Raw genomic sequence first — 24,904 nt, forward strand, 5'->3', positions numbered from 1 at the left:
CACTTACCCAGTACCCCCACCGTAGCAAACACCACACCCACTGCACCCCCCGGCACCCCAAATCCCCTCACAACTCTACTGCCCAAAAGCACATCCACCTTGCCGAACACTCAGGGTGACCCACACACACACCCGGCCCCACCCAACTCCATCTCACACTGCACCCCCCCAAGCAGCCTCCCGCCCGGCAGCACAGCGCCCCTCCAGCAGACTGGACACCAGAGGCAGACGCATGGAAGTAGCTCTTCTCATCGACTCCAACGGGAGTTACATCGATGAGCACAGGCTCTTCCCGGGATTACAAACAGCAAAGCTCTGGTGTCCGACGACAGAGAAGGCCCTGCAGCTGCTGTCCAGGTCGGTACTGGGAGCCCCTCAGCACATCATCATCCACACCGGCACCAACGACCTGAGGACCCAGAGGGAGCAGGTGGCCCAGTCCATCAGGAGAGTGGCAGAGAGGGCCAGACAGGAGTTCCCTCGCGCCCGAATTGTCATCTCCACCCTGCTGCCGAGACAGGACGAGCAGCACCACACCATCCAGAGAATCAATGCCGAGATCTCACGGTGCTGCGCCCTGCTCCCAAACGTCTACCTGGCCCATCACTCCACCCTTGGACCACAGCATCTACACGACCATAAACACCTCAAAAAACAGACCATTGGACTCTTCACAAAAACTCTGAAAGACACCACACTGGGCAGACACCCAAACAGCACCCCAGAGAGAAACAGGAGGACTACCAGAGGAACGCCCCAGCACCCACACCCCCAACCCAGACCAGCTCAACCCACAAAGAACAGAACCAGCACCACCCTACAGCCCTCCAACCCAGACCAACGACCGAACAGGACCAGAACCAGCGCCCCACCCCATGCCCCTCACCCAGACCAGCAGCTGAACCAGACCAGAACCACAACCTCTCCCCACCCAGCACAACAGCAGAGCCGGACCGAGCCCCTCCTGCACAGCTACGCCGCAGCCCTGGCCAGACCAGCAGTCCCGAGCGGTTTGGAGCTGGGAGAAATCCGGCAGCTCCTGAACCTCATCTGCACCCGGCTTATGAGCTGAACTTCCATCACCCACAGCGACAGACAAAAACCCAGCACAATACTTGTTTCTGTTGATGATGTAAATGTCCGACACTAATTTGATACAGTTCCAGAAAACAATAACAAATTGCAAAGATAATTCAAACGATAACAATGAGATCTCTAAAGATAAGTATGTTGAACATTCAGGGTCTGGGCTCGTCAGCATTTGGGCTGAAGAGCACTGATCCTGAATTTATCAAGGATGTAAAGGAGACAGACATCATGATCCTACAGGAGACATGGTGTCAGGGAGACTTGGCTACCCACTGTCCCCCAGGCTACAAGGAGATCATGGTGCCCTCTGTCAAAAAACCCCAAATCACCCGGGGCAGAGACTCTGGGGGGATCATTGTGTGGTACAGAGCGGAGCTCAGTCACTCCATACAATTAGTAAAGAAAGAAGAGTCACGAGTTTGGCTTAAAATCAAAAGAAATACCATCTGTACAGAAAATGAGGTTTTCCTGTGTGCTGTCTACATCCTGCCCTCAGAATCCCCCTATTACAGTGATGGAATTCTCCCCAGTCTCCACACGGAGATCGGTCACTTCCAGGGCCAGGGAAACGTGCTGCTCTGTGGTGACCTCAACGCACGAACAGGCACACTGGCAGACTACACCAGCACACAGGGAAATACTCACATTTTCGGACAATCCCCTCTATACCACACACCGGTCACCTCACACAGGTGCAGCCATGACACCACGGTCAACAGCACCATGCGCGAGCTGCTACAGCTCTGTCAAGGGCTGGGCCTGTACATCGTCAACGGCAGGACTAGAGGGGACTCTCTAGGCAGGTTCACCTACAGCTCAGCTCTGGGCAGCAGTGTGGTGGACTACGCCATCACCGACCTGGACCCCTCCTGTATCAGTGCCTTCACTGTCAGGCCACAAACTCCCCTCTCCGACCACAGCCAGATCACACTCTACATGAAGAGAGCACGCCAGCACAGAGACACACTGACACAGCCCAGCCAGCTGTATGACCTCAACCAGGCATACAGATGGGACACAGACAGCCTAGACAGATACCAAACTGCACTGGGCCACGATGAAATTCAGACACTGATGGACACATTCCTAAACACTCCGTATCAAACCAACAAATTAGGCATAAACTTGGCCACACAAAAACTAAATCACCTATTCCACAAACTAGCATCAAAATCTTAGCTAAAAACATCTAAATCAAAAAACTACCAAAAAACAAAAGCAAAAGAAAAGTGGTTTGATACGGAGTGCAAAAACATCAGAAATGCACTACGAAAAGTCTCAAATGAAAAACACAGACAACCACACAACACAGATCTGCGACTCAGGTACTGTGACACGGTAAAACTTTACAAACACACGCTGAGAAAGAAAAGAAACACATACATAAACAAACAACTTGCAGAAATTGAGGAGTCACTAAATCAGAACTGTTTCTGGGAGAAGTGGAACAACTTAAACAAATCAAAACCAGAAGAATTGGCCATCCAAAATGGAACAATCTGGCAAACATACTTTGAAAATCTCTATGAAAAGCTCCCAAATACAAATCAATCAGACCAAAACACCATTTATGAAAAACTCAACATTTTGGAATTGGCTATCAAAGACAACCAAAACCCCTTAGACTCCCCAATCACTGAGCAGGAGCTACTGGACAAACTCCAGGCCCTCAGACCACGCAAAGCCTGTGGCCATGATGGTGTCATAAATGAGATGCTGAGACACAGCAGCCCAAAGTTGCAACAAGCCCTGCTCAAACTCCTCAATCTCATCATGACAGCTGGATGTTTCCCCGAGGCCTGGAACCAAGGACTACTCACGCCCATCTATAAGAGTGGAGATAAACTCGATCCCAACAACTACCGGGGCATCTGTGTGAACTGTAACCTGGGGAAGGTATTCTGCAGTATCCTAAATACACGAATACTGGCCTTCCTTACTGAACACAATGTCCTGAGTAAAAGTCAGATTGGCTTCTTGCCAGATCACCGCACATCTGATCACATTTACACCCTACACACACTGATAGACAAACACGTCCACCAAAAACACAAAGGAAAAATTTTTGCCTGCTTTGTCGATTTCAAAAAAGCATTTGACTCGATTTGGCATGAGAGATTGTTTTACAAACTACTCCAAAGTGGCATAGGGGGCAAAGTGTACGACATAATTAAATCAATGTATTCAGAGAGCAAATGTGCAGTGAAAATTGGAAACAAAAGGACTAAATTCTTCACCCAAGGCCGCGGGGTGAGACAGGGCTGCAGCCTGAGCCCAACACTGTTCAATATCTATATCAATGAATTAGCAGGAATGTTGGAGCAGTCTGCAGCTCCTGGTCTCACACTACACGACACAGAAATCAAGTTCCTGCTCTACGCAGATGACCTGGTCCTGCTGGAGCAGTACTGTCAGACCTGGGCACTGACAGTCAACCTGGACAAGACCAGAGTTATGGTTTTCCAGAAGAAAGCCAGACCTCAGGGAAACAGGTACAAATTCACACTGAACAACAACACATTGGAGCACACATCCAGCTACACATATCTCGGTCTCACCATCAGCTCTTCCGAGAGTTTTGACCTGGCAGTGAAGACACTGAGGGAGAAGGCACTCAGGGCTTTCTACGCAATAAGAAGGAGGCTCTTCAACATCAACCCACCAACAAGAATCTGGCTCCAAATATTTGAAAGTGTAATCCAACCCATTGCCCTATACGGCAGTGAAGTGTGGGGTCCCCTCACAGACCAGGATTACACCCAATGGGACAAACACTCCACAGAAACTCTGCACATGGAGTTCTGTAGAAACATCCTCTGTGTGCAGAGAAAAACTCCTAACAACGGGTGCAGGGCCGAATTAGGCCAGTACCCACTATTGATAAACATACAGAAAAGAATATTAAAGTATTGGCTACACCTAAAAAACAGCGACCAAAATTCCTACCACCACAAAGCCCTGCTGAGCCAAGAGCTGAGCCCAAAACAGAGCCCCCTGAGCCAGCTGATCCTCAGGCTCACTGACCTGAGCCACACCGATACTAACCAGCCTCAGGACAGCACTGCTAGAGCACCACAACTCAGACCCAAGCACATCACAGCACAGATCAAACAGCAATATCTCACACACTGGGACACACACACACAAACACAACATAAACTGGAATGCTACAGAACCCTAAACAGACAATACACACTCGCTGAATATTTGACCAAAATAAAAAATAACAAACATAAACAGACCCTGACGAAGTACAGGCTCAGTGACCACAACCTGGCCATAGAAACTGGGCGACACAGGCAGACCTGGCTGCCCAGAGAGGACAGGCTGTGCTCCCACTGCCAGCGGGGAGAAATAGAGACAGAGGTGCACTTCCTACTGCACTGTGACAGATACTCTGGGATTAGAGAAACATTCTTCCCGAAATTCAGAAATCTAATCCCAGAGTTCCCACACCTGCCAAAACCACAACAGGTCCCAATCTTACTGGGAGAGGGAGGAGGGAACTCAGTTGATCTGGCAGCCCAGTATGTGATCTCCTGTCACAGCCTGAGGAACAGTGAGTCTGTCTCCCAATAATGCTCCAGCTGCCTACAGTATATGTCAATATTTTATAATATGTCTTTGTTGTAAATGTCTGTAACATGTCTGTAGATTTTATTTTACTTCTATTTTTTGTCTTGTTCCATGTTAATTTTATTATTTTTATTTGCTTTGGCAACACTGATTGTACCCATCGGTCATGCTAATAAAGCACCTTGAATTGAAATTGACTGTTCAGCTGCAGTCAGTGTGGGAAGAGTTTTAGTCAGAAAAGCCACTTACAATTACACCAGCGCATTCACACAGGAGAGAGACCTTTCAGCTGCAGTCAGTGTGGGAAGAGTTTTAGTCAGTCAAGTAACTTAATAACCCACCAGCGCATTTACACAGGAGAGAGACCGTTCAGCTGCAGTCAGTGTGGGAAGAGTTTTAGTCGGTCAAGTGACTTAATAACCCACCAGCGCATTCACACAGGAGAGAGACCATTGTAGCGGCAAGGTTTATTAAAATACAGGAATTAAGTTTGCTGCTCCCTTGCCAGTCTCTCTCTCCCTCATCTCTAGTGGTGCTTGATAGAGAGAGGCCATTCCATTTGGTTCACATTTAAGGTGTTTTTCTAGCTGATAAGAGTGTTCTGATAAGGAACAACTCCCAAAGCTGAGACACGTGAATGGTCATCGCTGGTGCCTCACTGTCTGGGAGATTCCAAGGGAGAGTCTCATCCCAAGTGGTTTACAACCCCAAGGTCAGAGTTCATGGTTACTCATCCTCACACGGGGCACTAATAACTGTTGGGGTTTGTGCATTTACTGGGACAATTGTTAATTGTAGCAGTAAGTCACAAAATGATTCTCGAATGCCCATTGAACTTTCAACCAATGAGCGACTGTAGTTCCTCCAGGTACAACTCCAGCTCCTCCTGGACATCCTCAGACTCGGCTCAGACAGTCACGTAACGGCCAGTGTGTCCCAGTGCCAGGACTTTCCCTTGTTCTAAGAGTTGAGAACGGAGGTTGCCAATGCGTAACCAAAGGATCCACCTGAGGTTAGCCCAGCAGCAAGCCTCGTGAACCCACTGCAAACGCTCACCTGATCAACGAGTAAACTACGGTTGGAACTGTGGACAACTGAATATCAGTATTCAGGACTCGCGCTACATCGGGAACGAACCGGTCTTCTTCCTGTCTAAAGAGTGTGACTTTTCTGTGTGCAAACTCTGCTAGTTTCACCCAACACTAACTAGCCGGTCTCCAGAGAGCATCAGCAGCGCACCTCAGCAGAAATCTCTCCCTCCTTCTCCTTCTCTCACGTCGAACCAGCACTGCCTTGCACCGGGCCAGAGAGCGCCGATTGGACACAGCAACAGCCTGCCACTGCTTCTTTGTGTCTGCAGGAGATCTGAATCCCCATAGAGCGGATGAGTATTCAACTTTCTGCATTACAGCTCGAGAATTCAATTGTTACCTCAACCTGAGTTGATATCAATTTAATTCCTATGAGTCATGAACTTGCTTTAGACGGTCTAAATGAATGATATTACGGAATGTATGTCCCTCTTGGTTTGTAACTCTTCGTGATTGAATATATACCTTTTGTATACTGCTAACCCCCTCTATAAGATCTGTTATGTTTATGTGCATTTTATGTATTAATAAATGTATTGTCATGTATTAGTATCGGCATGTGTGCGTTGTTTGAGTTATCCTGCAAGGTTGATTCTAATAGCCATCAGAAGAATAATTTTTGTGACTTGCTGCTACAATTAATAATTGTCCCAGTTAAGCACAAAACCCCTACATTTACTAGTTGCAGTTGGTGCAAAGCACAGTATTGCCCAAAATGTGACACCAGTTCACCTGCAGCACCCAGGGGTGGTAAAGAACATGACAGTAAGAATACTTTCAAACAACAAAAAGAGTAAATTACATATATATGGGATTTTTACAGTTTGGTGTATTCATTTTTATTTTCTCACTATTACAGGTCGAGGAATGGATGCAAAGAAAGTGTTGTGTCAACACGTGGGCACAAAAATGGTAATAATTGCTTTTAAAGAGCACAAAACCTCAAACAGCAGCTATCTTCCTTTGCATTGAGTGAAGAAGAGGAACATGTAAGTTGATGGCTACATTAATATAGCCATCCACTCGATTCAGGGTTGTGGTGGAACTGGAACAATCCTGGCAAGCAGTGGGTGCAAAGCACTATCACAGATAATGTGACACCAGTCCATCACAGGACTCACTCACACCACGGCCAATTTTCACTAATTTATTAATTCATTAATTTTAACATAGTAGATATTTATCAACCTTAACAAAAATGTCATAAAACTTGACAATCCCTTATCATATTTACCATATTACCATCAAAATAAAATACAAAATACTGGCTGTAATTTGGGTCATGTTCTAGGACTTGTGGGAATTTTCCCATTTGTCAAAATGTTTTTGATTTAACGATAATATAATGTTTTCAGAAATATTTACCAGGCATTGTTTCTTTATTTGAGTTCAATTCTGCCATCTCTAAAGGGTATAATAACAAACTAATGTTTTAGCAGAGATCAGTGTGTTTTTAAACACTGATGTATTGATCAGACTGATATTTTATTATACACACCAATGAATTAATAAGTTTTATTAAACAATTAATAAAATGATTGATAAGTGTTATTAAACGCTATGTTGTTAAACTTTTTTTTTTCGTTCCATTCGTTGAGAATCATTACAGTAGTTTTAGATACTATGGTAATTTTATTGCAGAAGAATCTAAAATTGTAACATGATTGAGGACAAGACATGTAGTTGTGTTTATTAGTTCACTGATTTCTGATAGGTATTTTTATTGCAGTGTGTTGTAGTTTGCTGACCTGAATCCATACTTGGTGCTTTTAGACAACAGTGTCAAGTTTCAGTAACAACACAGGAGTCCTGAGGCAAATCTTGTAGTTATTTAAACAACTGTTTTAAAGATCTATCAACATATGGCTAATTATCATAAAAAACACAACTAGTAAACTTCAGCTACAAATTCTAGTAACATGGCAATATATATATATAGTAATGACAAACACAAACTAATTACATGAACACGCTAATATTTAACTCAAAACCAAATTTCGATTCAAATATACATGTCAAAATTTACAACTTCTTTTTTCCATGAAAATATTATTAATGTAGCACAAAAAGACAGAATGAAACTGTTTTGTGTCTCATGATGATCCTCTTCTCGATCCAAATGAAAGGTTTAATATGATCCCTCGAGAGTCAATTTCCGCCTGGAATGATTGATGCCCCTTCAAACATTTTGTAATATCCCTGGAAGTTTATACAGTAGAATCCTGGTTCGTGGCTTCAAGGTAAACAAGACTAAGGAAACGAGTTGGAGACTTGATGTCGAACTGGAATTTAAATCACCCGGAACATTTCACTACATTCGGCAGTATGTGCCAGAGTGCAATGCCTGCTGTTCCTTCGATAGCTCAGTTAGTAGAGCGGAGGACTGTAGTAAAAACAGCAGGGAATCCTTAGATCGCTGGTTTGACTCCAGCTTGAAAAAAGGTGCTTTTTGTGTACTTCAATCAAACAGTTAAAATAGCCAATCTTTTTCACTCAGACTTTGATCAAAAGCTCAATAAACGACGAAGCAGAGGCTCCTGTTCCGAATTCAGCTCATGTCTGATTGTCTTGTTTTGGCCAAGATCTGCTCTTTGAATTCAGGGACTACTCTGTCTGCTTTGTACGGTAATTCAAAAGTAGATACAAATGTCACGTTTTTATTGTAGATATAAAGGTGTTCTCTGTTTTCAAAGGATAGGTACTTAATTGGCTTTATGATTTGGTTTTGATTTTGTATCGTTGTATTATTACGTTTGTGCTTTTGTGTTTTTAACGTATTTTTTAACGTATTTTAATGTATTGTGAACTTATTTTTGAAACAAATGCTTACAAAGGCAAACAAGGCACACATCTGTTTATACCAGCAATGAATCGTACATTTTTTTAAGTACAAGCTACTGTTCACTTTTGGGAGTATAACAGGTTCGATATAAAGTGGCAAAAATATAAAAGGGGAAAATACCCCAGGCTGCGTGTAAAGCCCTCGTTGTGACTGTTGTTTTCTTGTTAAATATGGCGTACTGTGCACGAAATGTTTCAGAAACACAATCTGATATTTTAATAATTTGAGGCCCCGGATCCAAATATTAAGTTCTAATTTTTTTAAAGGTGATATCTTCCCTTTCTGTAGTAGAAATCACAAGATGTGAGCAATTGTTTTTGTTCTTTTTTTCACGTTGTGTTCCAAAGAGCCTCAGACGCACAGTCTGACAGTAACCAAACCAGGATTCTGTTGGGAGCCGGACTGAGCTCCTTCTTACTCCCTGTGCTGAAAACAGAATCAGCTCTTCCCCAAGCACTATCTACAGCTGCTGGGTGGTACTCTGCGTCCTGCTGCTCCAGCAATTACTTTGAGAGCAAAGACAGATCACTCTTGCGCTTTTAACTTTCTCGCAGCTGCAGGCGATACTGAAGCTGGCGATATGAAGGCACCCGCTGGTACACCTTCTCTAACTTTCACAATCACGATAAACATTTTTTTAAGACCTTTGAAAAACTAGATATAGATATAGATAAAACTAGATAAAAAACATGAGTTTTATCGGTTTTTACATTAATCGATTTTGAATCAAATTTGATCTTTTTACATTGCATTTTACGTTGAAATGTAGCATGCATACCTAATCCACCAACGGACAGAGCAATATTTTACGTTGCCTTCCAGAGCTTCCAACGTGTGATGGATTTGTATGGGTGTCTGTATGATACCACTACAGCACTGGCGCAGTTGCAAAATCTACTTTCACACGACTTTTTCAGTGTCTCCTCTCACAAATGGACCGAAGCACAGGAGCCAATATTGGAGAAAATGACAGGTGGTTAAACAGACGATGTCCCAATGTCTGCGACAACGCATTGTCATTTTGTGTAAACGCAAATGGTTTCTCATTTAAAAGCCAACAACATTCTTTTTCTCACTGGCGCTAATAAGCTACCACACATGCAAGCTGTTGTGTGAAAGAAAATTCATATGTGCGTAGGAAGGCAGAATAAAATCCAGAACTCTACTGGTGATATCGATAAACAGGGCTCATGTTCACAATAAAACTTTATTGTGTAAAACATTAAAATTCGTAAATATATTTTTTTAATATTAAACTGTTAAACCATTCATGAAGGATTTGTAGACAATAAAACACCATTAAATGAGAAAATATATTTGCTGTATGTGCATTTAAGAGCAAAAGCCACCCGGCTTCCTCTGAACAAGTAATGAGACAAAGAGACAGGGCACAGTGGGTAGTGTGGCTGAGTGGTCTAAGGCACTGGATTGAGGCTATAGTCTCTTCAGTGTTGTGGGTTTGAATCCTACTGCTGCCAGATGCTTCTATGACCCTTCTTCTTCTGCCTTGAAAAGCAATCAGTGGAATTGTGTTTTGACAGTCTCTTGAGAACCTGAGCAAAGTTTTTAGAGATACTTTGTCAGTTTGACATCAAGGCAGAAAACAAAAGCTTTATTGCGTCCTCTCAGCCCAAATGCGCTTTGCCACCTTTAGCGTTATGTAGGGAACAACGTCTGCTGAGATCACTTTCGAGTCAGTGCAAATCGTAGTGTCTTTTAATATTGGCTGTGCTGGTGTACTGTTTCTGTCTGTGAACCTTTAATGTTCTGCTTCTTCACACCGAATCATTGGCGGGAGTTGAACTTGTTAAATTTTTGCACACAGTGCTCCATCAGCATTTTTGGAACAAACATAATAATAAAAATCTTTCAATGCCTTGAGTGCATAAGTGTGCAAACCCTTTATAAAGAGGGTTGTAACTGTTGAAATGTAACAAGTCACATCCCAGATCATGTTCAAAGGTTATGTGCCTTCGCCAGACATCAATTGTATTGATTCTGATTAGTCCAAATTAATGTCAGCTGATCTCATATAACCAACCAGATTTCGGAGAACAAACATTCAAACTGCACAGCGGAACCTGACGAGAAATCCGTCTGCTGATTGACACAGAATAATGTCGTTACAAATTATCCTCCGAGCTGTTTTAAGTGTCCAGCCATCTCTGTCCTTCCAACTTTGCAGTGAGCACAATTCTTTCAGTTTCTTCTCTTGTATTTTCCTTGCTATTTTACTCCCTCTTTCTTCCACGAGGAAATGGATCCACAGCCAAAACTCTGCGTTTGTGCAGTGTCAGTCTGTGTAGAGAGAAATGCTCGCACACTCCAGTGGTGCAATCGGTCTCAACAGCAGTGCGCAGTGAAATCATGCTGAGGTTGTGAGTTATCTGGAGCAGTCTCGCCTGTGTTTTCAGCGTCAGAAGCTTGCTGTTGAATTTATGTTAGTTCTTCTGTTAATTTTTCTGCTCGATGAAGCTTTATTAATGCGGGCACACCTGCTTCCATGGCAAGCTATTTTATCGCTGCTCACAAACCAACATACTGCAGGCACCTCTAATACTGTCACTGCTTGTGGGCCACGGGTTTCTTCTGTCAGCCTACTATACCACGTTCATGCACATCTAGAAACATAACTACTTATTACTAGTATTAGTATTAGTATTAGTATTAGTATTAGTAATGTAATTAAACATTACTGTCACGGACGTCCAAAGGGACTAACCGTGGGGAGCAGGAGAGCGGAAAAAGACCCATATGCGTAGCGGCGAGACGGGAAAAAGGCCCGGGCTCATTAGTGCAAAGAGTTCAGGAATGCCGTATGGAAACCTATTCCCTCAGGGAGCGGACGTGGGGCGCCCTGGTGCTAGGCGGGTCTCAGGACATCCGAACGTCAATGCTGAGCGAGGACAGAGTGCAAGACCCGGAAATATATAGCCCAAGGGAAAGAGAGGGACAGGAAGGACAGCAGACTGGAAACCAGGGACAGGACAGAGAAGGAGCGCCCTCTGGCTGCAGAGGGCGTGACAATTACATTACTACATAAGTACAAGAGTGAAAAACTAAACGAAAGCACAACCAATTAAAAAAAACGTATTTGTCATACCCTGAAGTCGACGAGGATGGAATATGAACCCAAGCGTGCAGAGCACAGTGGATTAACAATCCATCGCCTGTGCTGGACTGGACACCCTGTAGATCATCAAAAGCATATTGAGCTCCTTGGTAATGAAATTGCCGGATAAAAGCCATTTCACATCCTTTCTCAACTTGCTCAGCGAGCAGGCTCAGCGCACACCGAACGAAGATGTGACAGAGTGGTGTGTCCAAGTGGATGTAAAAGGGGAGTGCTTCACGGTCGCTGTGGCTTAGTTGGTTAACGCCCCTGTCTCATACGCAGGAGATCCTGCATTCAAATTCCAGCTGTGCCTTTTTTTTTACTGCCTTCCCACACCACACCGTTTATCGTTATAGACATCACCATGCTTCTGCATTAAGTTTAATGGAAGTGTTCATTTCGTTTTTGGCACAACTTGTTATTTAAAAAAATCCACACATTGAAAAAGATAAAATGCTCATCTTTATTATCAGTGCAGAAGAATTACTGCCAGCTGGCGAGAAAATGACAACAATTTTTTTGTCTTTAGCCAAAAATCTGAATGTAGAAAAAAAGACAACGCATGTCAGTTTCTCTGGCACACTTAGTCAGGGTGTCTTTCAGTTAAACACAACATTGGTAGATCAAACACAGCCAGAAACACACTTCAAATTAATCAGATCTAAACATCACCTTCTCTAAATGTGATTGGGTTTCTTTGCACATCCTCAACCATCCTGATATTTGCAGAGATTTCAAACTTTTGGCACGCCTCAAACTACAACAAGTAAATATTTGAGTACAAAGTCAATATCACCGGGAATGTGAATATAAATGTAAACATCAATAGTATTCAATATATTGCAATTTTTTGTACATTTTAGAATATTTTAGCTGGGGTTCTTCAAATAATGAGTGTAGAAAAGCACCATTAAACACAATCAGGAGTGCAGAACATGTGATAAAAGTGTTCCTGAATTTGTCTTTCACTTAGATGTTTATAGAAAGCTCAGTATACGATCAAGCAAAGGCTCGTGTTCTGAATTCTCCTCGCATCTGATTGTCTTCAACCTTTAAATTGTACACTGTGTAGACGCGTCACTCTTCATAGCACAATTAAAGAGCCGCAGGCAAAAGTGCCTCTCAGGAGTTTAGTTCAGTGGCAGAGCACTTGCATCGCGTGTATAAGGCTTTGTTTTCTTTTGCCACTCTGGATTTCTTTTTAAACGCAATATCTTATGTTTGATTATCTTTTGTGTGACTTACCCCGTGTGTGAATTTTAGCATGACACATAAAATCGTTTGTCTGTTTTAAAGAGATGCTATTTTTAAAACAGACCAAATGAAAGACCTAGTAGCTAAATACAAGTAGAAAACACGTGAATCTAATTGAGAAAATTTGGACCGGAGAATTGTACAGTATTACTAATAGCGGCGCAAAGCTCACCGTGGTGTCGTTAAGAAGTATAGTAAAAGGCCAGTGGCGCAATGGATAATGTGGCTGACTTTGAATCAGATTTGATCCCTACCTGGCTTGTAAGGCGTTTAAACCACGCATCTCAGCGCTGTCTCTTTGCATGTGTGGTCCTACACAACCTTTCTATCGACTGGATGAGTCTCCACTACTGAGCTACTTAAACCCTGTGAAGAGGTGGTTTAAGTTAGTCTCCTACATCAGTAACATCTAATGGGCAGCAGATGTTATTTTAGGTTTGATGCAATTGAGAACAGGTTTAGTACGGAGCTGCTGACAAATTTCAGAAGCCGCATTCGTTGCGATGACCTGTTGTAGGGTCATTGCCAATCAGCCGCAAGAAAAAAAAACATAATTTGTGCCTTTATTAAAAAAAAAAGAAAAACAGAATAGTAGTTTATGTGGTAATTTCAGGTACAATGTAAGAACTTAAGTTAACTAGTCCCACAGTAATGCGTGGGGTCCTATCAATAGAAAAAAAATACTTGTCACCCGAAAACACAACAACCACAATGCGAGAAGCCTTCCAGGAACCTCTGTAAATCACTGTACTAGTCTAACTACTACAGAAAATAAAGTTTTAAAAAATAACTTAACGGAACAACTTCAAAACAAAAAGAACGTTAAAAACAAATCTGGGAAACAACATAAACACAGAATCTAATACGAGAGCTTTTTCAAGTCTTCAGTACCCCATCGTGCTCCCTTAGTCCCAGCAGACTTCTCGTCTAAGAAGATATCTCTCATCTATCTGTGTACAGATCAGCAGGGGGTCCACAGCTAATGGGAAATTAAGAAGTGACCTGCGTCAGCATGTGTGGGCTGCAAAGGAAAAAGTATAGGTTTATTCCATGCTGAAAAGAGAAGGAAACACAACGTGGACCCTTCTTCGGGTGTGATGGGGAATAAGCCCTTTACCTGTTCCTTTGATGTTAATTTAGACCGGATCTCCAGAAAATACCTAACAGACTGCAACCCACTGGATAAGGTGTTAAAGACGACTTATAAGTAGCAGCATCTAAAGTGGACAGTTGCTTTCAGTAGCTAAAGACCGACGTTGCACAAACGAGAAGGAAACAACGTTTCAGCAGTGGAGCCTTCTTTGGGTGTGATATAGAAAAAACCTTTACTTGTTTCATTCAAATTAATTTAAACCTCATCTCCAGCACCTAAACTCGTCAGTTGCTTTCAGTAGCTAAAGACTCAAGCCACAATGCTCCAGGTGAGGTTCGAGCTCACAACTTCGGGATAGCTCTGCTGTGTACTGCCATATAAGTACCACGCGGTGACCAATTGCGCCACTGGAACTGTAGAGCACCCACTCCTCATACAGACTGACGCTGCAGAAACACAGGGTGAAACGGTTTCGGTTGTGGATCCATCTCCACATGGGGGAAAGGGACAGTAAAATAGCAAGGAAAATATAATAGAAGAAACTGAAAGAATTGTGCTCACTGCAAAGTAGGAAGGAAAGAGGTGGACGAATAGGTAAAACATCTTGGCGGATAATTAGTAACGACATTCTTAGCTGACAATCAGCAGTCGGATTTCTCTTCATGTTCCGCTGTGCAGTTTGAACAGGTTCTCCCAAATCGGTTGGTTATATGAGATCAGCTGATATAAATTAGGACTAATCAGAATCAATACAATTGATGTCTGGCGAAGGCAAATATCCTTTGTACATGATCTGGAATGTGACTGGTTAAATTTCATCACAGTTGCAACCCCTTTTATAAAGGGTGTGCACACTTACACAACCAAGGCATTGAAAGTTTTTTGTATTTATTGTTCCAAAAAATGTTCCATTTGTTTTTTTTTCTTAAATGTTGTTGATTAAAAGATCTTATTAAATGTGAAAAAATCTGATTGTGAAAAGGTCAAAATGTTAATGAAAAAATGTGTAATGTGAGGAAAGATGAATTGTGAGAGCCCCTTGACTCCTCGTGTCGTTCTGTATTTCTCTCTCATTCTGCTGGGAGTGGTGCCGTCACTTCTGGATAAAGTCTGTCAGTGGTCATTCCAGATGGGTCAGGTATAACTGCGCTTTGGCACATGTGACTTGCAAGGATACTAGGATAGTGTCTACCTTTTTCCAGAGCCCAAATGGCTCAGTTGGTAAATCATCAGACTTTCAATCCGAAGGTCCAGGGTTCACGTCCCGTTTCAGGTGGTTGTGCTTTCCGTAAATCTATTATGAATGTCGTTATAAATCGGTAAGTTGTCGGTCTTGTAAACCGAAGATCTCGGGTTCGAACTCTATCTGAGCCTGTTGCGTTTACCAAGACTTTACTTAATCTATATCGTCAATTGTCTTGCAATGTAGAAATCTCTGTAATAATAAGAGAAGAACTCTCAGTAGCAGTTAATAATTCTTCGACAAAGCAACGGGCGCATTCAACACACCAGCCTCCACTGCTTGTCAGGATGGCTGAGTGGTCTTAGGTGCCAGACTCAATCATGTGTAGTGACAGTTTTATGTTATTCACAACACGGATTTACGTTCATGTTTATTAAGATGTGTAATTTGTATGCTGGTTGTATGAGAACAGTTTCTTCAAAAGTCCTGTCAATTAACAGTGAAGAGGTAGCCGACGTATGTCTTCATGAAAACTCTCTTTAAGGCGATTACAAGTGTCTTGAACAGATCTGCGTCATATTTAAAAAAAATAAGTTCACAATACGATAAAAACGGAGAAAGCACAAACTTGATATAACAAATCAAAATCAAAACCAAATCATAAAGTCAATTAAGTACCTAACTTTTGAAAACAGAGAACATTTTTTATCTACAAAAAAACATTTGTATCCATTTTTGAATTACAAAGCAGACAGAGCAGTCCCTGAATTCAAAGACCAGATTTGTTAAAATCCCTTGTACCAATATAGATTGATCTTGATCAGAACAAGACCATCAGACGTGAGGGGAATTCGGAACAGGAGCCTCTGCTTCGTTGTATATTGAGCTTATGATCAACGTCTGAGTGAAAGTTATTTATTATCTTTGATTAAAGTACACAAAAGGCACCTTCCTTTGAGTCAAACCAGCAACCTAAGGATTCCCCACTGTTTCCACAGTCCTCCACTCTACCGACTGAGCTATCGAAGGGATGATAAGAGTTGTTTCCTCGCACATACTGCCCAATGTAGTGTCATGTTCCGGGTGATTTAAATCCCAGTTCAACATCAAGTTTCCAACTCATTTCCTTAGTCTTGTTTACCTTGAATTTAAGCCACGAACCAGGATTCTACTGTATAAATGTCCAGGAACACAAAATGTTTGATGGGGCATCAATCATTCCAGGCAGAAATTGACTTATTTTTTCTAGAGGGATCATATTAAACCTTTCATTTGGATCGAGAAGAGGATCACCATGAGATACAAAACATACCTGTCTTTTTCCTTAAAATCGAAGAATTCTTGAACTTAAGACTACAACGAACTCGGCCGTAGAAATCAGCCCGCAGCTCCTTAATTAGCCTGTTCTTAACTTCAAGGAACCCAATCCTGCGCCCTCTAGAGGTTACTGAAATAGAGGACAGACTGAAATGAAGAAATTCAGAAGCAGACTAAGCGGAACACTGGATAACATTAGAATATTACCTTTTATAGTGGGAATAAAATTGTCACGACATAATTAATTTACGCATCAGTTGCTTGGAATATCATTGTAACATTTAATTTGCTTTCCTGTCACACCACTTTTATTAATTATGAAGTTTATCAATACACGTTTATTTAAAACAATGTCATTTATTATTAATAGTTTCATTCCGTCTTTATTAGAAGCTGTATCACAGATAATGCATGTAAAGCCTTCAGTATGCGATTGTGAGTTCAATTATCCCAGGGAGTGAAGAGAACTGAAATTAAGTAAAATGACATTTAAATAGAGTGTACAGATGCAGCCATTCAAAATGCGCGGGCGATACCGCATTATTTTGCGGTATGCTGTACGCAGTCTACCGGTAAATACCGCGAGTTACCGTAAATTCTCCTATAATACGACAAGCAAAATAATAGTATCCGGAATTTCCGCAAGGTGGAGCTAATAACGCTCAACCTCTCATGTTTGAGCTGTGGCCATCAGTCTTTAACGAAGATATTACTAATAGTAATAATAATGAATGACCTTGGACAAGCTGTAAGTGTAAACTCAAAGTATTGCCCTGGTCAACATTCTTTTTTTCATTGACCGTCTTTGTAAAAGTAACACCACAGCATTTCGCAATCACGCATTTGTTTCCAATCATGCAAAGTACAGTAATTTTTGAGAATCGATTCACCATGCCTTTCACATGCTCATAAAAGAGATTGATTTAGGAACATAAACATATTACCGTATGCAAACTGTACTGTATACAGTATGTATATGTATATTTAATGTCTTAATGTCTGTGCCCGTTTAAGTATTGAATATTCATATCTAATATTACCACTGAAGGGAAATCTTAGTAGCTGAGCATAAAAAGAATAGGAGCATACTGCAACGCGTGTGAAGGCCATAAACGATATTAATTTTGGAACATAAATATACAGTATATGGCTGGTCTCGGTACTTTAAAGAAAACATACACGAAACATGGTTTCATTATGACCAGAATCGGTCTTGAGATATTTTTAACTTGATTTACAGTATTTGAGAGGTATGTCTTAACACCGATACTACAGTGCTTAAGTACTGCTCACGTATATGTTTCTAGGTTTATATTATGCATTTCATACGGTCAAATTACTTTTGAGCAACTAATAAGAAGCGCGAAACGGTATGCGTTTTAGTTTCGTTTTGTGCTGGGACCCGTGGATTGATTAGCGATATCAAGTACATACAAGTCATTTTTTAAATGTTGTAGTTCGTCTTGAAAAAATGTTACGAGTACATCATCTATCAACAATTACACAGGTTATGTTTCCATATTGCGGATTTTGGTTACGTAATATTATTTTCTAGATTTCACGTTGTGAATATATGATTTGGGCAAACAGAGCCGCAAAGAAGTACATTATGGGTTGTTGTTTTTTTTGCAGTTTTATCTAGAACAAGCGATGCTTAAACCTTTGTCTGATTCTTGTGAAACTATCCACACGACAGTTACAGTACCTAGGAGTTGACTTCAGTGATGTCACTGATGGGATGTTTCTAAAAATCCATCCTCTGTAAAACGTCTTCTCTAGTTGTCCTGCATATGTATTCGCTAATGAAGCTGTGTGTTCTGAGCCTGGATCTCTACATTTCTGTATGAACCAGCTTAGAGGGCTAAAGACAGCTTGTGTTTAAATTGAGTGTAAGGCAATTTATGCTTCTAAAGTCATGGTCAGCATTTATTATTGTACTGTGCTGTAAACTTGTTCTGTGCCTAGTCACATTATTTTATAGCGTTTTTATAGCGTTATCAAATCCGGTGGCGCTGTGTGTTAGTTTCCTGACTCCCATGTCACATGGTCTGTGATTGAAACCTGTGAAACCGGTTTAATTCGTCACAGCCAGCACTCCAGCAGAGAGTGGGTTGTACTTGTAAAGTAGAAGCAGGCGAGATTTCCAGCGAAAGACACCTCCCCCTTTTTCAGGTGTGAGGGTCTTCTGCTCAGAATGAAACGCTAAAATGTAATGTAGGCTCTGAATGGGTTCAATTATGATTTGGGCTTGATTAAGGTGGCTGCCTTTCATCTAAAACCCTACTTGAATCCTTCTAAACTAAAAATCAGTGTTAGTAAGTTCTAAATAAAGAGGTATCCAGGTAACATTGAAATCTATCCTGCTAGATTTGCAATTATTCTGAAAATTTTCATCTTGAAATAACTCATTTCTAAATACCTTTCTCACTGTTAACATCTTGCAGGAACTCTGCCACAAAATATACACTCTGACAGTTCATCCTGCTACCAACATTAAATAAAACAAATCTTAAGATTTCTATATTTATGTCTTTATTTAGTGGTTTCATTAGTGACAAAGGCTAAACTTTGTTGGGAAAATGTCTTTTATGTGTTGCGGAAAAAACTGACTTGCTTTAACAAAATATGTTTACAAATCCTTTCACCTGGCATTTTCGTAGTTAGAAATTATGGAACGCTCTGTTAAAAGCAAGGGAGTTTTTATGTCCGTTGCAGTTCTTTTGCAACATGAATATAATTATATCATGATTAAATTCTTTAGATACGCGATTCCATATTATATTCCCTATTAATCAAATTCTAAAAGTAGGCTTGTTGACTCCGGTATCTCTTTAGTTAAAGACTTCGATACTTAAAATGTTTAGGGAGAAATGGAATACTGGTGTGTGTTTTTTACTTTAAAGTACCAATACCAGCCATATACTGTATGTTTAAGTTCCAAAATTAATATCGTTTATGGCCTTCACACGCGTTGCAGTATGCTCCTATTCTTTTTATGCTCAGGCACTAAGATTTCCCTTCAGTGGTAAAATTCCATATAAATATTAAATACTACAACGGGCACAGTAAAGATGTTTACTGTAAATCTTTCTACGACAGACCAACGGACCACGAGTGCCCCTGTCAGTCAACCAATCACGTACCGCAGTACCCCGCGTCATCTTGCGTCACGATGCACGACGCCGTAGCCAATTACCTCCGATACGTGTCTGTACCGCGCACTTTGAATGGCTGCATCTGTAAATCTTCAAAGTTATCTCTCACTTCAAAATATTTACAAGACTCTACCAGGAGTGGGGTTTGAACCCACGTGGACATTTGTCCATTGGATCTTAAGTCCGATACCTTAACCACTCAGCCATCCTGGTCAACAGTAGCTTTGTTTCCGTTGTTTAACATTTCAATATGATTCAACTATTTAAAAAAATAAACCAGGGCACTGTCACAGAAACGTACCCCGTTCTGCCGCGCAACAAACAGGGGTACTTAGCACTGTACTAAAGAGGAGCTGCGTTTACTGTCAGCAGACATTTCCTCATTTCAAAAGACGTTTTTGCCTGCTCTCAGCTTTTTAAAGACGGTCATAAACGCTCAAGAAGTAATTAATTTCAGTTAGAAGTCTGTTTCTTTTGTCTCCGCTCTTGATGAAGAAAAGCCGTGCGTGGGAGACTCCCTTTCTGAAGAAGTTTGCCGTCACCCTGCAAGAGAGAAGATCCATCATTCACCCAGGCAACCACTGAGACAATTAACATTAAACACGTGAAATGCGAGATGCTTTCTACCTAGGGATTTTATCGTTTCTCCTTTGTCAGAAGTGGGATTTAAACAAAGGTCTCCAGGAAAAGCTCCAACCTAAACGCAACGCCTTAGACCACCAACCATCCAACCTGTGTCTCTTATACGGAATTATATTTTATTTCTTTCTACTTGTTGAAAAAAAAAAGTGAAATCATGTAATGAGGGAAATGTCTTTTTTCATGGGAAAAACTAGTACGAGCAAATGTAAAGTTTAGAGCAGCGCTCAATAAAAACGCTTATTATGTGGATCAGTTTCTGGTTCTGCAGAAGAAATAAGAAAAGCTGAACTCAAAGCACTGTGTTGCCATTACGGCTACTCTGGCTGCAGCTGTTTTAAGATCTACTCAGCGGGCACAGAAAGTTGTTGGAGGTCAGACTGGTTTGCGCTGTCTGAAAAACAGTATGCAAATTTAAACTTATTTAACTAAGATTATTTACAATATAATACATGCTCCAAAAGCGTTAATCCTGCACTGGCTGCTATTTGAAACGCCTTCATAAATGACGCATAATAGAGATTTATGCAGCTGGCTTTTATGCTTCACAATATGTTGCAATCAGGAAAATAAACCTATAAGAAATGTACAATACAAGGTCTGATCCCAAATGTGAAAGCTGTTTTACACTGATGTCGGCCTTTTTTAGATAATCCAGATTGTAAAAATGAATGCGCCCTAGCAGATCAAAATATTACAAGAAGGCTGTAAAGCATACTCTGAATCGATCTGAATATTTAATTTCCCGGTCCGTTTAGGCTACAACAGGCAACTTTGCGCTTATCCAGCAAAGCATTTCTCAGTTTAGTGAACTACTGTACTAGTGATTTTAAGAAAACCAAGGGGCACTTGTCAGGATGGCTGAGTGGTCTAAAGCGCCAGACACAAGGGCTTATATACCCCTGTCACTTGGGTGTTATGGTCTCTGGATAGTGGCGTGGGTTCGAACCCTACTCTTGGTAGCTAATAACTCTTCTTTGTCCTGCATTTTCCCATCTTGTTGTGCTCGCTGACAGTGAGAGGAAGAGGAAAACGGATAAACCAGTTTGCGGGCACATGATGGGCAGGGAACCCAGTGGGCAAAAGACGTATAATATATGTCTATTAAACGCATACCTTAGACGTCTAAATGTGGTCCGCAATTCATCTAATGAAATTCTAATATACGTCTATTGTTATACGTCAATTATACGCCTATGATTAGATGTTCATTATACGTAAATGGTTGGAGTTCTATTATACGGATAACTTTAGAGGACTATTATACGTATATGGTTAGAGGTCTATTATTCGTATATGGTTAGAGGTCTATTATACGTATATGGTTAGAGGTCTATTATACGGATAACTTTAGAGGTCTAAATGAACGGTTTACTAAGTTTACTACACTTACTAAAATGAACGGTTTACTAAAATGAACGGTTTACTAAGCTCAAAGCTGAAATAAATGTATAAAATTTGGCTTGCATCATAGCAGTTGAGCAATAAAGTCTGTCCTAATTAAAGTGTATCCAAAGTTTGAAAGTACAACATAGAATAAGAATAATTAGAGAAACGGCAAAACGATTTTGTGTCATCCCCATTCACACTATTTTTATGTGCCATTTTTTGCTTATTCACGTACTATTTTAATCAAAATAATATTAAGAAAGATCTGTATGTATTCAGATAGTATTGTAACGCATACGGCCATCAGGGTGTGTAAGAGCTGGCTTACCAGAGCGATGACGTCGCCGCCCTTCCCTGTGATAGCAGGACTACAGCTAATGGGCTGTGGAGAGATATATCTTTGGCTCACCGGGCTGGGTCCCTGTTGAGTGATGTAGGAGTCCTGGGTTCGAGCTCCTGACGGTGGGGGGCCGGCCTAACGTGGCAAGGGCGCCTGCCTGATCTCCTGTTGTGTTACTGTATTATTATTATTCATAGTTAGTCGTCAAAAGAGGATTGCTGAGATATTTGCGGATAAATACTTCAATCTTCTACGATTGAAAAACGTGTCCAAAATGGTGACCAACAAATACTAGCAATGCATTGTGGTATATATCCCGAAAATATGCTGGGTTAGATATTTTCTCAACGTATGTGTTTATTTATGTTGTCAATATTATGGTTGAAATTTAACATTGATAATACATCGCGGCTATGTGCCCCCTGCTAGGTGCTGATGTGCAATTTTAATGCATGCAGTTGGTAAGGATCGGTCACTGTTGTATGGTATTATATATAATGACATTATGGAATAGAATGGGGACAGGCCTGGCATCACGGGGGGACGGAGGAGTGTCGCCCCTTCAGTTTTCGCAGTAATTAATTTATTATATTTATTACTATATTTATTATACACGTGTAAATAAATTAATTACTGCGAAAATAATTTACTTCGTACACTGTGTGCCGTATACTCCCAGTTGCGGCACACACGATATATACAGTAAAAAGCCTCAGGCACTGTGTTAGATGTGTTTTCGACGTTATACTGTATATGCGTTTACTAATGTCGTCGATTTTACGGTTGCAATTCGACATTGATTATACGTCGCGGCGACGTATATATACGTATAGCCGTATTTTTGCCGTGAATATACGTATATTCGACGAATCAATGCCCACTGGGAAAAGCTTCGTGAACACTTTAATGTGATTAGCAGAAAGTCAAATAGGCTTTGATACTGCCTAAAGTTTGGGTTGCCTGTAATCCAGGAAAGATTTACTGCAAAGTATGCATTCAAATGTGAAAGACCGAAATATAAAACCAGAAGAAGATTTATTAAAACATATCTGTTGTCCTTGCGGTTTCTCCTTTATTTAATTAAATGTGGCATTGTGAAATCAACCTGTAGCCCTACGGAATGCAGTCACTCTCCCAGTGACAGCGGCAGGAGCACAGAGATTATATCAGAGCTCGAACAGAGAGTTCGGAAATCGAGGGAAATTGATTTACAAAACATTTTATTAAACTTTCCTATCTCCTCGGCCTTACTGAAGTATTTTAGCTTTTTTGTATATTTCTATACTTTACAGTAGTAAACTTAAACTTCTCTGTTTAGCCAGAGAAGAGAGATATAAGCGCTATAGCCCAGAGTAACCGCCGATTCCAATAACCTTAACTAAAGCAGGAAGATCAGTTTCTCCTCGAGACAGCCATTTTCTGAACTGTAAATCTTCAACAATGGCTGAAGACGCTGTGTCCGGGTTCAGAAGCTATACAATTCGCGTGTCCTCCCTCCTTTATTATCTTCATACACATTTCTACTCCATCAATATTAGCAATGTTGTCTTTACCTAGCACTAAATGTAGCTCTAAATAAATGCAAATTGTAAAATGCATTTAAAAATAAATGCTATTCCATATATTGTAACTTTGTGGTATTTAGAATTTTTATCTGAGGATGCAGGGGAAAGTATTATACAACTGTGAAAGAGGCTCGAACTTTAATACAATTTCGATCAAAAGAAAACCAAAATCCGTATGATTTTACCATCAATATCACTCGATATCGACGTTCAGTTGAAAGATTTGAAGAAACTCTCATACAAGCAACTGCAGTAGCGGAGAGTTTTTATTTGAACCGATGTTCCGATATTTGCAGCTCAATAATCCATTCGTCCTCGAAAGAAGCAAAGGCAAGTATGTTTTGCGTCTCATGGTGATCCTACCGGGGTAAAGTTAGCTTGAAGTTCGAAAACGATTTTGGCACGCCTGTAGCGCTTTCACGAAATCTCTTAGAGTTACAAAAACACTTGCTTTGTGTATAAAATACATTGTGGATGATTTCTCAGCCTTTACTTTTTCGTTTTTATGACATTTTTTTGACCAAGCACGAATATTCTTTTGTCCATATCTCCGCAATGGAAGCACAGAACGCCTTCAAACCAAAAGCATTTTAAAGACCACGACTTGTGGATATTTCCACAGCCTTTACATCAAACTATCGGTGAGCTAATTATCTTTTTTTAAACCTCCGGTTTTTCATCGATGCGTAATTACGCACGAACTGGAACCCGGGGGACCACTGTGTGCACACGTTCACAACGCGAGAAATACTGTTCAATACGGCTTCATGCGAAAAACCCGTATATGACCATAGGAAGCAGAACAGCGCAGTCTCCAATTACCCAGACTGTAAGCACGGGAATAAAGCTTTGTTTGATTTCTGAAACCCTTCCTTTACATCCTGTTTTCATTCAGGTAAGGGTCAACTATATTCACAATACTACTGACAGCAGGAAGATTAAAATATTCTTTTCTCAGCAGCTTATTAAAAACAGCTCCCATGATGTTCAAACCGACTTTTTACACAGAACACTGACACAGCTTTGTGTTCTGAATCTCTTTTTCTCGTGCTTTTATTTAATGTGGCACAATGCACTGGGATAGGGATATTCTGTTCACAAACCAATAGCATTTTAACCAAAGCACCCACAATGCTGCAGGTAAGTGTTTTGCACACTAAGCAGGTCATCTGACTATTCCCAGCTTTGTTTTGGGTTATGGAACCTTTATTTTTTTATGATTTTCTGAAGATAACACTACAGGTAACACACTGGGG

At 41.0% G+C, this 24,904-nt stretch overlaps 1 non-coding gene and 1 pseudogene across 1 annotated transcript; both read right to left on the bottom strand.

Moving 5' to 3' along the window:
- The window catches only part of LOC148824417 (uncharacterized), a 310,106-nt pseudogene that overhangs the window by 231,259 nt on the left and 53,943 nt on the right, over positions 1-24,904 (bottom strand).
- Positions 19,846-19,928, bottom strand: trnal-uaa (transfer RNA leucine (anticodon UAA)). Its single transcript has one exon. It is a non-coding gene; the product is annotated as a tRNA-Leu (tRNA).

Source organism: Atractosteus spatula, chromosome 10, assembly GCF_055471065.1.
Source record: "Atractosteus spatula isolate fAtrSpa1 chromosome 10, fAtrSpa1.hap1, whole genome shotgun sequence".
Classification (NCBI taxonomy): domain Eukaryota; kingdom Metazoa; phylum Chordata; class Actinopteri; order Semionotiformes; family Lepisosteidae; genus Atractosteus; species Atractosteus spatula.